The sequence below is a fragment of the Salvia splendens genome, chromosome 3, assembly GCF_004379255.2.
Source record: "Salvia splendens isolate huo1 chromosome 3, SspV2, whole genome shotgun sequence".
Taxonomy (NCBI): Eukaryota; Viridiplantae; Streptophyta; class Magnoliopsida; order Lamiales; family Lamiaceae; genus Salvia; species Salvia splendens.
The window spans coordinates 5,730,042-5,734,616 of record NC_056034.1 but is presented as its reverse complement, the minus strand read 5'-3'; the positions used below and the strand labels follow the sequence as shown (position 1 = coordinate 5,734,616).

General features: G+C 41.0%; 1 long non-coding RNA gene across 1 annotated transcript; it reads left to right on the top strand.

Annotated features, from left to right (window-relative positions):
- The first annotated feature begins 390 nt into the window (after positions 1-390).
- Positions 391-1,932, top strand: LOC121794564. The gene is made up of 2 exons (XR_006049313.1): positions 391-1,229; positions 1,311-1,932. It is a non-coding gene; the product is annotated as an uncharacterized LOC121794564 (long non-coding RNA).
- Positions 1,933-4,575: the final 2,643 nt, after the last annotated feature.

The window sequence follows — 4,575 nt, the reverse complement described above, 5'->3', positions numbered from 1 at the left end:
TATATTTCACAAGTTCGGTCGGCCAACCATTTTCCATCCACATTCACCATCACCATATCTGAACATACATGACAAGGAACGTGGCCACGAACCAAGTCACTAGACCGGCCAACTCCAAAGAGATAACACACGATCTACGGGGTGTACACTAGTCCGAGCAGGGTTTGCGGCCCTACTAGGACCCAATTCGATTAAACATACATGGCATAGCCACTTCAGATAGGTTCATTCAAAACACAAAACATGGCAAGACAAACATTTTTACCTCCTTTTCACATCAAAATATATTTAGGACATAGTCCTTATTAAAAAGAAAGCCCACCTCAAAAGCTTACTCCTTAATCACTTTCTGTTCCAAACCGCAACAACGTGCACAAGTTCACCCTTTTAGAAATAACATGATGTGTAAAATTAGACTTTGCAAAATAAGCTTAACAATGCATGCATCCTAAGTGTGTGCGCGCTCACATTATTCATTTATTCTTTCTACCAAAACCTCATATAATCAATCAGATTTATCAATCAAACAAAACAACATCCCCGGAATTATATTTCCATCCGTTGGCATTAGCTTAACATAGCTCAAAATAAAAAGAATCTCGTAGCAATCATCTACTGACCAAAACAGATCATATGCAAGTAAATAGAGGAACATAAAATACATAATATACTCCCTCACAAAACATGTATATGTATATATATTAATATCAAATCCCCACTTTAAAACTATTATACACTAAAACTAATTGGGCCATCAAATAATATAGTTAGTGGTGCCTCAACCAATTAAAACAAAAAAAAGATTTAGTTAGGGGCCCAAAATTTGTAAGTGAATTAAATGGCCCAAGCCATTAAACAAAAGAACTACAGTATACTCTCTTCCATCATCAACGTATCTCTCTCCCTTCTCCTTTCAAACACAGCAACCCTATGTCTCTCTCTCTATCTCAAATTTTCACTCTCTGCCTCTGTAAAACTGTAAAACTCACGCCCCCCCCCCCCAATCTATATTATTCTTCTAAAATTCACAAACCATCTCTCAAATTTTGGTGTCTCAATTTAGGAACAACAAATCCCCAAAATTAGAAGCACAAAGCTGACATCTTTCTCCCCCTCGATCTCTCCTCGCCATTGATAGAACTCGCCGCCGCCAGATCAGTGCGGCAGCTTCTGTCAAAACACTGCCGCCGCGGCCTACCGTCGCCGAGTAGCTCCGCCCCTCACAACTTGTAAGTTTCATCCCCTTTTCCCTATCTATTTAAACAAAGCTTTCATCTCTAATTATTTGATTTCAAATATTATATGGGCAGACAAATGGGTTATCAAGAATTAAGATTTAATGAGATAAAAGGCAGAATTGATTGCTTGCAATGGCAGGAACAATTCTGAGTTAACAAGAGTGTTGCATTCAACAAGTTTTTCAAGAATTTCAATAGGGATTTATTCCAGTGTGTGATTATGTAAAACTAAATCATGGGATGGGATGCAGATGATTCAGAAAAAAAATAGTGGATATACCTTCACGGAAGAAGCAGAACTTGCAGAAGAGAAGGTATTGAAAAGATAACAACTCTTTGGGTTTCTCCTCCAGACGGTTTGTTGAGATTGTGGGAGGAGATGTATAAATGGAGTTAATAGAGTATTTGGTTGGAGATTTTTAAGGAGTGGTGGAGAGATTTTAGGAGTAGAGGTTTTGGTGAATAAAGAAAACGTGTAGGAGGGTTTAGAGGAAGAGATTTATGTTGGCTGCAGGAATGAAATAGGAATTAGGAATAAATGGCTATATTAAAAATAGCCCAATTGAATAAGGATAAATGGGCTAAAAAAATAGACAAAAGTGATAGGCCCAAAAATATATAATTTTAGTACATTGATTAAATTGTGGTGTTTTATTAATTTAGTACTTTGGTGTTATTCCAAGTACATTGTAAACGAACGCCCAAATTTTCCCATCGACGACTCTCATGTCGAACTCGTCGACAACTTACACCATACAATTAATCAACAATAATTCAAGCATTCACAACCAATCGAAACAACACGGTATTTTATTCAAGGTCTATCACTCGCTCGTTCTTAAAACAAAATCTTAACTTAAAAAGATAGAAGAAAAAAAAACGGGTATTACAATCTACCCATCTTCACAAAAATTTCGTCCCGAAATTTGCTTAGATCATTCAAATAATTCTGGGTACTTCTCCCTCATCTTGTCTTCCAATTCCCACGTAGCTTCCTCAATGCCATGTTTTCTCCACCGAACCTTCACCGAAGCAATAGACTTATTTCTCAACTCTTGCACTTTCCGATCTAGAATGGCTTCGGGCTTTTCTTCGTAACTCAAATTCGGATTTAAAATCATCATCTCCTCTTGATGAATTATGTGGTTATGGTCGAATACATACTTTCTCAATTGTGACACATGGAAAACGTTGTGTACTCTCCCAAAGCTTGGTGGTAGCGCCAATCTATACGCTACGGTACCCACTCTGTCAAGAATCTCATAAGGTCCAATAAATCGTGGTCTCAACTTGCCTTTCACACCGAACCGAGTTATTCCTTTTGACGGGGCTACCTTTAGAAAAACTTTATCTCCTGCCTCAAATTGGAGATCGGTTCTTCGAACATCAGCATATGATTTCTGTCGATCCTGAGCTTCCTTGATCCTCTCACGAATTTGTCGAACAATCTCAATCATTTCTTCCACCGAGTCTGGTCCAAGAACTCTTCTATCACCCACTTCATCCCAGTAAAGTGGTGATCTACACTTCTTCCCATACAATGCCTCATACGGGGCCATGTTAATAGTCGCCTGATAACTATTGTTGTAAGCGAACTCTATTAGTGGCAACACTTCCTCCCAACCTACTCCTCGATCTAGCACTACGGCTCTCAACATATCCTCCAAAGTCTGTATCGTCCTCTCTGATTGCCCATCAGTCTGCGGGTGGAATGCAGTACTGAAATTCAACTTAGTGCCTAACTCTCGTTGTAGGCTCATCCAAAATCTAGAGGTGAACTTCGCATCACGATCAGATGTAATAGTCACTGGTACTCCATGCAAGCGTATGATCTCTTTCACATACATCTTAGACAACTTATTGGCTCCATAGGTATCACGAATCGGTACAAAGTGAGTAGATTTTGTGAGACGATCAATAATCACCCAAATAACAGTGTTTCCTCGTTGGGATCTCGGTAATCCTGTCACAAAATCCATTGCAATGTGCTCCCATTTCCACTCCGGTATCTCAAGTGGTTGTAGTCTCCCATAAGGTCGTTGATGTAGAGCTTTCACTTGCTGACATGCTAGACACCTCTCCACAAACGCCGCTACATGCTTTTTCATGCCATTCCACCAAAACTGTCTCTTCATATCTCGATACATCTTGGTACTCCCCGGATGCGCAGTATACGGTGTTTCGTGTGCTTCCCTCATGATTTCATTCCTAAGCCCTTCGTCTCTAGGCACGCACAACCTACCCTTAAATGTGAGGGCACCATCCGCCTCCTCGTGAAAATATTCTTGCTCCCCTGTCCTCACTTCCGAACGAATTTTCTCAAGTAAAGTATCGCGTCTTTGAGCTTCCACGATTCTAGCCCTTAGGTCGGGTTCCATTACCAAGGTGGCGATCCTTCCTTCCACTGTCTCGGGTGCTCTCACTACCTCCAATCGCATTTTACTGAACTCTCGTATCAAGTTCTCTTCGTTCGTGAGAAAAGTGGCCAATTGAGGTTGAGACTTTCTACTTAGGGCATCAGCCACTACATTCGCCTTTCCTGGGTGGTAGTTTATACTGCAATCATAATCCTTCACCAACTCAAGCCATCTACGCTGGCGCATGTTCAAATCCTTTTGTTCAAAGAAGTACTTGAGGCTTTTATGGTCCGTATATATCTCACATCGAACTCCATAAAAGATGGTGTCTCCAAATCTTCAAAGCATGTACAACTGCTGCCAACTCCAAGTCATGCGTCGGATAGTTCAACTCATGCGGCCGCAACTGCCTTGATGCATACGCAATCACTTTCCCATTCTGCATAAGTACACATCCAAGTCCAACTTTTGATGCATCGGTATACACCACGTAGTTAGTGTCTGGCTCTGGCACAGCGAGAATTGGTGCGGTGGTCAACTTCTCTTTTAGTAACTGAAAACTGGCCTCACACTCCGGCGTCCAATTCACTTTGATCCCCTTCTTTAGTTGTTGCGTCATTGGCCTCGCTATCTTAGAAAATCCCTCGATGAATCTCCGATAATATCCCGCCAGTCCTAGGAAGCTCCGAATTTCATTAGGTGTGGTTGGTGATTTCCATTTCTGTACAGCTTCCACCTTTGCGGGGTCTACTCGAATTCCATCTGCGCTCACTATGTGCCCAAGGAAATTCACTTCTTTGAGCCAAAACTCACACTTACTGAACTTGGCGTAGAGTTTCTCGGCCCTTAATGTCTCCAAGGTAGTCCTCAAATGTTTTTCATGTTCCTCCTCGTTCTTTGAGTAGATAAGGACATCGTCTATGAAGACTAAGACGAACTTGTCTAAGTATGGATGGAACACACGATTCATAAGGTCCATA